Source organism: Pelobates fuscus, chromosome 3 (assembly GCF_036172605.1).
Source record: "Pelobates fuscus isolate aPelFus1 chromosome 3, aPelFus1.pri, whole genome shotgun sequence".
NCBI classification, from domain to species: domain Eukaryota; kingdom Metazoa; phylum Chordata; class Amphibia; order Anura; family Pelobatidae; genus Pelobates; species Pelobates fuscus.
Window position 1 is genome coordinate 30,907,705 of NC_086319.1, and position 13,897 is coordinate 30,921,601.

The following is a 13,897-nucleotide window of genomic DNA, read 5'->3' on the forward strand; positions in this document are numbered from 1 at the left end:
TGTGTGGGTTAAATAAATCTGATATGGATTCAGATCAAGTACTTATAATTTTAGAGTGTATGACAAGTGTTTGAGCAGTCGATCTTGGAAAGATTTAAACTAAGAAAATTCACCTAATGTTACTCTAAGGAATTTTAGCATGACCCTGATAAGCCTAAGGTTATTTAACGTGAGGATACCTTGTGGAAAGGGATATTATAATAACGCCTACAAATAAGTGTCTTGAGAGAGCTGTGGCCATTGCACGTCACAGGCAAATAATAGATTTTACTCTTGGTGTATCCAAATGATCTTTTAGGCCACAGGTCATATACCTTGCTTAATATTAGAAAAAAAAGATAGTTGACTAATGCATGAAACAGATTCTTACCACTGATCGAAGCTTCTTAATATACAGAAATCTTCACAAAGTTATGCTAATTCATGCCTTATTAGAATGCAGGCTAACTTTCCATAAATCCACCTGTACCTTATGTCCTTGGAAATGACAGATTCAAAGTTATAAATGAATTGTAATATAAAATAAGAATGACATATTTAAAGACTTTAGAACAGAAAAAAAAGTTTAAGATACATTATTAAACCATAATGTTCTAAGCATGGGAATCACAATGCATACCAGCTGAAAATCAAATTACTATTTTAATTTGGCATTTAGGAATTTACAACTAAATTCAAATTATAGTTCAACTTTCTTTTGTACAAAAATAATACATTTTCTTATGATACTTATTAATTGCTAAAGTTTTCATTTTTATTTTGTGCAATAATTCTTGGGTATGTATTACAAAGTGCTGTCTTATCTTGGATGTGCCAACGGTAGTGGAAAAAAAGAGATAGATTGGGTTAGATTCTACAAGTTGTTCTTATAACAATCTAAGCCTCAATTTAATACGTTTTCCAAATAATGCAATACTGTTAAAAAGACTTCCAAATGTTGAGTAAAAACTGCTTTGCACTGTACAAAATTCAACAAGACAAATCTAGTTTACAACAAGTAGCAGGGTCTCTGCTCAAATGAGCATACAATTCAAGGGAATTGGCTAAATTATGCTTTAAAGTTAAAGTGCATGCTATTTAGTGTAATAAATGGTATATATGTTATAAATAACATATTCTGAAAAAAGTTTAGAACGTCATTAGAGGAGAATAGGAAGCATGGATTAGTGATAACAAAATGGATGTGTGGCTGGAAAAAGGAAATTGGTTAAAGGGACACTCCAGGCACCCAGACCACTTCTGCTCATTGGAGTGGTCTGGGTGCCAACTCCCACTACTCCTAACCCTGTAAGTGTAATTATTGCAGTTTTTTTAAAAACTGCAATAATTACCTTGCAGGGTTAACTCCACCTCTAGTGGCTGTCTACTAGACAGCCACTAGAGGTCTCTTCCTGGTCCATAGCACAGGAAACCTGTGTGAGGACCTCCAGCGTCGCTCAAATCCCCATAGGAAAGCATTGAAAATAGTTTTCAATGCTTTCCTATGGGGAGACCTAATGCACATGCGCGGAATTGCCGCGCATGCGCATTAGGTCTCCTCGGCCGGTGGGCGGGATCAGTCTCGCCCGCCGGCCGATGGAGCCAGTAGGAGGAGCGGTGCAGAGGAGGAGACAGCGGCGAGGGACATCGCCGCAGCCTCAGGTAAGTGACTGAAGGGGTTTTCACCCCTTCAGTAACCGGGGATTGGTGGGTGGGAGGGAGAGGGACCCTCCAGTGCCAGGAAAATGGATCGTTTTCCTGGCACTGGAGTTTCCCTTTAATGACCTTCCAAAAGACAGATTTCAAAAAAGAGTAACGAAATTTGGGTATTGTAGAAGCTGGCAGTTACCTGTGTTTGACATCTTCTCACTCAAAATAAATTGTGAAAAAGGGCTCCCGCATGAGCAGTGTCGGGCTTCCATAGTACACAGAGCAGGTAGCATGGAAAAGGTTAAAAATCAAATTGCAATCGTCAACTCCAGGCTCTTCCCCTCCTATATTTAAGGCAGACCACATGCTCCCTAACAGGATACGTTGTATTTTTGATCTTGATCAACAGTGGAAAGGGGAGAAATCATGACTAAATCATGACTAATGCTCGTGCTATGGAAAATAAAATGTATAGTTAGTAAAATGTATAATTTATAAATAGTCTTTCTATAGAATCAGTCAACAAAGATGGGTAGCTGCTAAAAAAAAAAGGTCAAGAAGACGATTTCAGGTATATAACCCAAAATTATAAGATTATCTAATCAACATTGAAAGCAGAGAGTTAAATTCAATTCCTGTTCTTACCATACATACTTTAATGCTGCTATAGTAGTCTTGTAAAAAAAAGAATTCTGGAGTTAAATTATACAATTTTAAATACTATGTTTGATATTCATCATATGCCAGGGTGGAGATTATACCCCCAATGTTCCTTATCTTGTGCTCAGAGAAGATCAAAAATATGAACTGGCATTTTATTGGCTTACATTTGAAATATATTCCACTATTTGGACCTGCTGTGTGATCTTCCTTTACATACATTTATTGTGGATTATGCATATTATCCTGTGAATTTTATCTGTTGGTAGGGATTGTTCTGCCATTTGCTGTCATCTCTCTCAGTAGTGAGTGACTTATTAAAATGTAAATTGCATATTAAACACTCGCCGTATATGAAGTATGCCCTATGTTTTTTCCATATTGAACAACCAACTGGTGACTATCTGCAGCACATAAAGAAAAGTATAAAAATATTAAAAGAGAAAAGAAAGAAGTACATCTTATGAGATAGACTTTGAGCATTCCCTTTCAAATGAATTGCGATTTATCCTAATTTGTTTCATGATTCAAAGTTCCATCCATGGCACAAAAAATGATTAATGGTTAGGGGACAGTCACTAAATGTTGATTTTATTCACAGATGAAGTTACCAATAGAGGTAAAAAAGGAAGAGGAGCAGTAAAATAATCTATTTTTATATATTTTATGTTTAATCAATATATATACATATACACTGGTCAGCCACAACATTAAAACTACTGACAGATGGAGAACATTGATTATATTGTTATAATGGCACCTGTCATGGGGTGGGATAAATCAGACAGCAAGTGAGCTCTCAGTTCTTGAATTTCATGTTCCAGAAGCTTGAAAAATGGCAAATAAAATGCAGATAAAGGGACAAATAAAGAGTGACTTTCACAAGATTAAAATAGTGATGGCTACACAACTGCATTAGAGCATCTTCAAACAGAAAGTCTTATGGGGTGTTCCCAGTATGAAGTTGTTAGTACTTACCAAAAGTGGTGCAAGGAAGGACAACCAGTGAATCTGTGTCATGGTCATGGGTGCTCAAGGCTCATTGATGCACAAAGAGAACTGGGCCAGCCCTACGTCCAAACGTATAGAAGAGCTATTGTAGTTCAAGTTGAAGAAAAACATAATGCTGGCCATGATAGAAAGGTGTCAGAACACAGAGTGCATTGCATGGAACTGCGCAGGATTACAACAGTCAGAGTGCCCATGGTGGCACCTGTTCACCACCGAGAGCACCTTCAGTGGGGATGTGAGCATCAAACTAGATCATGGACCAATAGAAGAAGGTAGCCTGGTCTAAAGAAATATATTTTTTTTAATATTAGTTATTTGGCCGAGTGCATGTGGATCTTTTACCTGGAGATGAGATGGCAGCAGGATGCACTCTGGGAAGAAGGCATGCCAACGGAGGCAGTGTTATAATCTGGGCAATGTTGTGCTGGCATTCATGTGGATGTTACTTTGATACATATCACCTACCTAGAGATAGTTGCAGACCACATATACCCTCCATGGCAATGGTGTTTCCCAATGGCAGTGGCCTCTTTTAGCAGGATAATTCACCCTGCCACACTGATGCCAGTTTTCATGCCATTTTGGCTTGTTTTTCCTAAAATGGTTGCATGGACAAAATGGATGAATCGATGTTTTTGCCTTGCTTTTATTAAAATGTTTAAGTAGTGTTATGAATAATTGTGGCCAATTTATCCATCTGTAAATTATCTTCAAAATGCCAATGTCTATCCCTTTACTATAAGTGGCATGATCCAAAACCACGGTGGATAGGGATCTCCAAGCCCCTAGCTCCACCTGTTAAATTAAATTTACTTTAATAATAGTGCGGGGGAGGGATGGGGCAATAAAATAATACCTGTAAAACATTAAAAAAATATCTACTTACCATGAGAAGGTTTTTTTCTTGTAAATGTTTCTATCTTCAACCCCAAAAAGGTCAAATAAAAATCCATGATACGCAACTATTGCAAAAATAAAATCTGATTCACACAAAAGCAGACAAGCTATATAAAAAAAAAATCTATCTTGGCTCCAGGTGAGCTCCATGCAGAATAACACTTCAATGTGTGGGAACTGAGGGGGGACATTAGGTATTAAATTAGAAGTCCAACCTGTGATCACCCATGGTGGGGGCAGGAGGAGAAATAAGGACATACCATGAGCCATGAGTGGGGCAGATAGGTTGGACAGTAATCTGTCCACCACCATTATTTAATTTAAAGTCCCTACGTGATGCCTAATGATGGGTCCATGGGGGAATATTCCCTCCTGTTGATTTACAGATTCCATGGGACAAAGCCTTTCTAGTAACTGGGCAGCAATGGCTGCTCATTCGCTAGTTTTAAATATTTCTTAGATATGCCCCCACCTGCCACATGAGACTTCCAAATTGGAAACTATAATACATATCTTAAACTCCAGTCTCACAGACAACTAAGTAGGTGGAATGAGTTGACCTTACTAAGCTGTGTAACTGTAGGAATTAAAGGAAATCCCAAGAGTGGCAAATGGAGTGCTGCCTGATTGCATCCATAATGCACATCCACCCTCTACTCTTTGGATGTGTCATCTACCTGTAATAGTTGTAACACAGAGACCTCATAGTAGGTAGAGTGAGCTCTACTGGCCTTCACTATGGCTTTCTTGAAATTATAATAATGAAGGTATTCCAACAAACCCCTCAGTGCCCAACTATGAGCTCTACTCACTCATTAGCCTTGACGAGACCTGTTCAAGTAAAGTCTGGGGGATATTCTTTAGCATAGCTATACAAATCTTGAGAGTGAAATTAAAAACATATACATTCTTTGCACTCAGTTCATGTTAACATCAGCAGAGCACTACAGTGTTAAATTCACTATGTCACTGTTTCCTCCATATACTTTTATCTAACGCTTAAAACTCTGCTCTTATCGAGTGGCCTGTTTTAGATTTATTGGGCCATAAAAAATTGCATAAAGTTTGTGGTGCCGCTGGCTCTTATCTGTTCTGTGAATTGTTCAATGAGGAGTAGATACCCATGCCATCTTTTGTGGCATCTGGCATTCGACTTGCTTCTCTCTTTTTCTTCTGAGTGCATTTTTATCAAGATTGGGATGGTAGGACTTGTTATCCAGCATTTTAGGAGGGGTAGATGTGACAAAGCTATGTAATTCATTAGGTGCATCATGCATCTGCCTTTTGACATATTTATGCTATCATTTTAAATTATTTTATTCTCAATATAGGTGGTAGATTCTGTCACCTCATTCTACCTCCTCTCTGGTTTAGTATAAAAGGCACTTTCTGGATATGTATTTCACTGTTGTATGTTAAAATCTGTAAAAAACAAACAAAAAAAAAACCTTGTCTGATTTACTATTGAAGTATGGACTTGACAGTAAAGAAATATTTTCCTATTTAAGAGTGAAACACATTCTGATAAAAAAAAAAGGCAAAGACATTAACAGAGAAGGAGATAAGTGGATTTGGGAAATTTTGTATGGGTAAATTAAAACAAACAAGACTCCTATCACTATGGTATAAATGTTTGATAGAGGTGGCTAGCCCTAACAAACTACCATATATGATAACATGGGAGAAGGAATTAAATTGTATTATTGACCCAGCTCAATGTCAACTAGCAATGAGAGTAATAAATATATCTATGCACTGTCTTGACCATATAGAAGCTTCAAATAAAATTTGAATGAGGTGGTATTTAACTCCCCAGCGCCTCTCCAAAATGTTTTTAGGGTCTCCATCAGTATGTTGGAGATGTAATAAGGAAGAGGGTTCTATAAGTCATATATTCTGGAACTGCTCACAGTTATCCAGTTATTGGAGATCAATTAAAAGTTTGATCAAAGAAGAGGCTGGATATGACATACCATTGTTACCAGCTACTTATCTTCTGCATATAGTGCTCAGTGAAATTCCCTCGCATAAGGCAACACTGATTATTCACATATTCACATTGGCTAAAACGTGCATTGCAGCGTTGTGGAAAAGCAAACAAGTTCTTGATGTGTCAAAAGTAATTGCTAAAATTTCTCATACAAAAGTTGAGGCTATCTCCTACAAACTTTCCGATAACATAGAGCGCTTCCACAAAAGATGGGATTGTTGGAAAATCTAGCATTCTAGTACGTAAGAATGTACTCTAAGTAAATTCCCTTATGCCTCCCAGCACACATTTTAAAAAGTACTACCCTAATATGTGGTCAAACAAATGATAAATTGATGTTGGATTATGGTTAAGTTTCCAATACTTAGTGCCATTTTAAGGGTTTGTCTTCACTAATTCTTGCTTTCTTTGCTCAGTATGGTATTCCTGATGATTCTTTATTTTATTTTGTTGATATATTTTTTTTTTAAATAGTTATTGTGCTGCAGCACCTTTTTACAACTGCATTATGCTAGATTGAGTTCATATTGAGTTATATATGTAGGCATATGGATTATCCCCTTAAGGACACATGACGGAAGTATTCCGCCATGATTCCCTTTTACTTCTGTAGTTGTGTCCTTAAGGGGTTATGCAGATCAAAATTTATCTTGCAGAGAATTGCAACTCAATGTATATATAATGCTTTGCAATTGTATATGTATATATATATATATATATATACAAAAGTATTGAAATTTAGGCACTCACCCCTGAATTAAGTATAGTGATCTAAAGCATTACTCCAACGGGAAACATACTGGATACACCGCCTTGATACGGTTACCCCAAAAGGACTGAATGAATACATCACATTCTCCATGTTCTCTTAACTTTACATCTTATAGACATCCCAAGATTAGCTTAACAACAGGCTCTTGATCCACAGATTATGTATTTGATACATAGTAACTTTAAATAATGTAAACTAGTTACTCAAATTATAAATTTTTTTGTCATGCATGTATACCACGTCCATGCATACAAGTACATTCATTTATGCCCTCAAATATAATATCTTTCGTTTTCGTTTGTTTTTAATGTAACTGATAAGACCTATGGCATTTTAGTTTTATATCACTTCTTGTTGCACTGGATTTATGCACTATTGAGCACTTTTAGTACACAACACTGTCACTTCTGGCTCACAGGTTTTATTCATAGACACTTGCATCAACCTGAGGTCTCCTTACTCTATGCTTATTTATTCAGCGAGATCTCTCTAAAAAAGTAGCACTAACTTTGAAATCACTATGCGATACGATATTTTTTCAGGCTGGTTGCGAGCTACATTGTTTCTGGGTATCACCTAGCAACCACGCCGTACGCACTGACGCACGTTAGGGAAACCACGTGGGTCTCCGTGACACTTCCGGGTTTGAACGGGCGGCTGCACACACGAGATTGGTGAGCTTATTTCTTTCACTTATATATAAACTGTATATTTCTTACGTGTAAATTGTTCTTGAAAAAGACCCTGAGGGGTCGAAACGTCGAAATAGAGGATTTACACTCCGATGTAACTTTTTTGTACTATTAAATTTATTTTGGAAAAGCCCTTTTGAGTGCTCCGATCTATCTCTGGTATATATATATATATATATATATACATATATATATATATATATATATATATATATTTATATTGTATTGTATTATTATTTATGTACTTTGGGAAAAAAGAAAAGTAATTTTCTTCAAAAAAAAAAAAGATATTGAAAAAAAATAAAATCTGTAAAATAGAGATCGTGTGTTACATATATATCAATTAAATCGGGATTTTAATTTTTTTCGTAATGTCTTCAATTCTGTTGTTTCCAACAAAACCTTAGCTGTATCAATGATATTCAGAAAAAGTTTTATTTTCATTGTAGATGGTCTTCATGGCATTCTCCCATAGATGCATCTATGATACAGTGTGAAATTTTCGCCTGTCCCAATATTTCCACTGTGCTTGTGACAATTCTGCCCTTGCTTTCCTGTTTTATCTGCCTCTTCTTCTCATTGGTGAGGATATGGGAGTAGATATCATAAAAACTGTCACACACTCTACTAGCCGCCTTTTTGCCAAACATTTTCTTTTTAGTGTGTTATATGACATCAAGTGTGATATCTGTATCCGGAAACCTACGAGGTTCCTTCTGCATATGGGTGTAATCAGCTCCTTTTAATTTAGAGTTTATGGATTGTCCCTGAGATTATGCATGTTTAAACATTTTGCCTCAGTCCAATTTATCAATGGTACCAGCCAACATCCCCACATGTATCAAGCAATTATGACCACTATAAATTCTGCTTAGAATGTTGCATATGGTCTTGATTCTTTGCACATAAGTTGGTAACAGTCATTAATTTTATGTTATGATCAACGATAAAAATATGACTTTACAATGATAACATGAGATCATTTTAAATAGTTTTAACGTAAAAAAACAAGACATTTTCCAATAAACCTACAGGTGGCAAAAAAGCCCTACTCACATTAGAAACAAAATAAAGGAAAGAAAATGAAATAGGCACATTGTGTTCCAATAGATATATTTATTCTAGGGTTAATTTATGTAATAGTATTGCAAATAATATTATTTCCAGATAATGTGAACAGGGAAACAAGATAAATGGAATGCATCACTGTGTCCCATAGGACTAGCAACATTTAATTTACAGATCAAAAAAGCCTATCTTTGGAAAATATTTTTAGATGTATTCCCTGGATCATGAATTCTTTCAATGATCTGTCAACCCAGATAGGATGCATTATCTGTAATCTAAAAAAAAATATTTTGCAACGGAGGTGTCTGGTTTAAATCCTTACTAATTTTGTCAATTTATTCAGCTGTTTCAGGATTAAAACAGCATATGGTAATTATTTGTTCATTCACATATTTTTAATTGGTTTAGCAGTTTAGACTTCATTTACCAATCCACAGGGAAGATGATTAAATTACACCTTTGGTATCAAAAGTGGTAAAATCGTTAGATTTGATCTTGTGTCTTATTTATGGCTAATTGTTTTGCATGTCCCATGATGATCCTATTGCAATGACTGCAATACAAATGCCAAATTGGCTATATTTGTGATTGTTTGCGTTTTGCTGTTTTGTATATCTGGCCAAGAAGCATACAATCATTATCAATAGAGAATCAATTTACTGTTCATTCTTCCTCAGAGGATAAATCTAGAAATATGACTGATAAATATATATGTGTCCTCAAAGGTAAAATAAATAACTCACGGATATTTTGTAATTTTATGTCAGATAGTTTATATATTATTAGAAGAGATATCTTAAAACATGTCATTATCAAACATAGAATTTAAATTGTAAAGTAAAATGAAAAAAACATTTTTAACATGTTTTTATTACACCAACTTAAAGGGCAACCATTAATATTTAATATTATTTATTATAAAATAAAAGATAACGTAACGTAACATCATGTTATTACTTTTTCTTAGTGAATAGTCTGGCTTATCCCTTCCCTTTGGAGGCCGCCATCTGTATGCATTCTTTGGTCAAAAGCACAGCATTCTTGACTCAAAACACAATTGAACAGTATCTCAAATACGAACTCTGGGATAGTTTCAGACCTACAAATTGCACATAGGCAAGATAAGATAAGTGGTGCTTCTCACCAAAGGGGATTAAACGTGTCTGAGCCCACAAAGTAAAGGTGTATGATGAGATGCACCAAAAGAATCAATAACATATATTCATTACTAAACCATTCACAAGGCTATATTATATGGAATCTTTTATTTTCAGTATTAATAAAACCTAATGACAAATTTACTTTAAATACATGGGAAATTTAAACAAATCTAAAACAATACAATTTAAAATGAGTCTGTAGCCTTTCAAACACACTTTGTTCTATGCATCATTATATGTATCAGCAATATTCATTAATGATAAGACAAGTGTTTAGTTTAGGAACTAATATTTACAAAAATTACATTTTACAGGTTATGGACAAATGATTTTTCCTACTGCACAAACAATGAATTCATAGAAATGTTTATTTTATCATCAATAGTCAGTGCCGGACTGGGGATACAAAGCAGCCCTGGAAAAAAATCTATGCCAACCCCATAAGTCACTGTGCCATGTATTGTCACATGTAATACGTACGGCTATGTGTTGCCACCCTAGATGATTGAGTAATATATAAACACATTATATATACATACATGTATATATAATGTGTGTGTATATATTACTCAATCATCTAGGGTGGCAAGACATGTCTACGTATACATATATGCATACATATACATATATGCCCTACATATTATTGGTTAATATATATAAGCTCATTGACCTAAAGCACAAGCTCACAGATGCACACAAATAGGCTCACTGACAGACAATCTCACTGACTTGCACAGACAAGCTTCTTGGTATACACACACAAACGTAGTACAGAAAAACTCTGACACGCACAAGCTTACTACAGACAAGCTCACTGTCACACACACACACATGCTCACTGACACACACATGCTCACTACAGACAAGTTCACACACACATGTTTACTACAGAAAAGCTCACTGATAAATACATGCTCACTACAGACAAGCTCACTGACACACATCACTACAGACAAGGTCACTGGCACACACATGCTCCATACAGAAAAGCTCACTGACACACATGCTCCCTACAGAAAAGCTCATTGTCACGTGCATGCTCCCTACAGAAAGCTCACTGACACAAACATGCACACTAAAGAAAAGTTCATTGACACAGACATGTTTCCTACAGAAAAGCTCACTGACACACACATGCTCACCACTGACAAGCCCACTGACACACACATGCACCCTACAGAAAAGCTCACTGATACACACACACACATGCTTCCAACAGACAAGCTCACTGACACACACACACACATGCTCACTAAAGAAAAGCTCACTGACACACACATGCTCAATACAGACAAGCTCACTGACAACACACATGCAAGCTCACTCACTAGCAGCCATACACACATAAGCTCACTCACTAGCAGGCACACACACACACACACACACACACACACAAGCTCACTCACTAGCAGGCACACAAACACACACACCAGCTCACTCACTAGAAGGCACACACAAGCTCACTCACTAGCAGGCACACACACACACAAGCTTACTCACTAGCAGGCACGCACACACACACACACATACACACACAAACTCACTCACTAGCAGGCGCACACACACACAAGCTCACTCACTAGCAGGCACACACACATGCGGCCAAAATTGATTTACATTGTGCAGGGAGACTGACAGTATCACAAAATGTGTTGTGTTTTCATTAAATATATAAAGATATTCATTAAATTACACTATTAAATAGTAGCACAATCAACATATGCTACAATAGTCTGCGAAAGTTAAAATGTGCAAGTTAAGATACAAACATACAACATAATCCACAAAAGCTCAATTATGTCAGTATCATTACTTTCAAACCGTGATATATGTAGTCCCAATTCAGGATATTATTCTCCCACGCCTACTGAGGGCCCCGTTCTCCCCCCCTGTGGGCCAGGGGGGTTATCCCGGACCTCACCGGAAGGGCAGAGACCACCCCTACCAACCGAGCGGTGAACGGCTCAAATAGAGACCGCACGGCAAACTCCAAGATGGCAGCCGAGCCCAGTACAAGCCGGAGAACAAGCTCCTATCTGCAGCATGGGAGACAACAACTCTGCTACCGTCGGTCCTGAGGGCACCCTATTTGAACTCTCATTTCACCCACACAAAGTGGAGTAACGGACACAGCATGCAGGCTTCATCTTGGACCCCAGGCTGATGCCAGCTGAACTACAAGACCAGGAACACACTCCTGACCACCAAGTACCTCAGCCCTCAAGCAACCAGCGGGAAACACAGGGGACTTTAGCATGGCCAGGACACCAGCCGACTCAGCACCGCTGCAAGAGCAACAAAGCGGCTGCTAACAGTGTATACTCATAATTCTAGCACTGAATATTATTTTGTTTAGCATCTCCGTGTTTTCTGATTTTACTATTATTGATTTTATTACTGCAGAACTGCATAGAAAAATGCCTAAGTACACATAGGTGCTGTGTCCGACAAGCTCAGTGACTCTCTGCCCCTGGTGGTTACTCTCAAGCAGTGTACCTTTTATATAGCATGTACCTTAACAATCAATGTTTGAATCGTACACCCATACACATAGAATGTGCATACAAATCTAATGTCTTAGTCATCTGACTATGTGTGAAGTGTCTTCTTGTACTTTACCTAACCTGCTGAACGACATTCATATACTCACCACTCTGACAACTCAAATGTATAGTTACGCAAGTTATCTATATTTAAAAAATGTCCGACTTTCTATGCCACTGTCTAATATCTGTAATCCTTGCAACAGATTTGTAATTTCTTATAATTGATTATCGATCTTTTAAACTCGTAATATCTTTTTTACTTTATTGGTTATGATGTCTAAAATGCTCTCTTCTCTTTCTCCATAGAATAAGAGGTATTTGTACCTGTACGTATGTAGTTTTCAGTCTTTAGAATTTTTAATTTAATACATTATGAAGATCAATTTTGGATCCAGCAGTATTCCTTCTCTAATTAAGATATAAAGTTTTATGATATATATGATTATTTCTGAATGTATTCATTTTTTATTATTTACTGTATACATTGGGAGCTATTTCAAATTATAATGTATGTTTTAATTCATCCTGTTACTCATTGTACCTATGTTAATAGGGTTTCAATATAAAGATAAGCAATTAATTATTTCCTGTATTATATATTTATGTGCAATAATAGGTTGGTTATTAGCCCCTAATTGAAAGTAGTTCGCTAGGTCAAATATTTATATGCTAAAGTGGACTGGACATTAGTTCCTGATTGACACTTTTAGAAAAGATGAACCAAGTCAGCCTCCTATGAACAAGCCATGCCCCCGGACCAATGAGGGAACAGAAAGGGAGGAGCAAGGCACTTAAAAGAAGGGGCTGGATAACCATGACGTTGTCAGAGGAAGCCTTAGTAGGCGGGCGAAATGCGTCACACATACGTCACTAGAGAGGCGGATCCGGAAGTGATCACGTGATCATGACGGACGAAACCCGGAAGTGACTTTCTGTTTTGCTGCATACATGCTTTTATGTGGGTAGCTATGTCAGCATAACCCACCATTTGCTAAGTAAGAGTTTTTAACTTTTGTTTTTTAATAAATTGTATAAGATTCTATTCAATTGGAGATCCTGCCTCTCTCTGTCCTATATAGCACAGCACAACCAGCTTTCAGTGAACTTACTACTTGTCTTCCCTCTCCAGTCAAGCATTTCAAACCCAGAGCCAGGGATGATAGGGCTCTGGTAAATGTTTCCCCCACCCCCTACCCCCTGTCCCTCCCTAATTACATATTTTGGTTTAGATAGTCTGCACTATTCTATGTGTTTTTCATATTTACAGATTCTATTCATCAGTTTAGCGCACTCTTTTTGGTAAACATTTATCTGTATTCTGTGCGTACTTCTGTATCACTGGGGTGGAGTGCTGCCATACTGAATGTGTTATATTCTATAGCGCTCACATATTATTGTTTTTTTTCAGAGGTGAACTCCATTGGTTGAAAGGCAACGATCCACATTGATCTATACAGTAGCAAAACTCACCA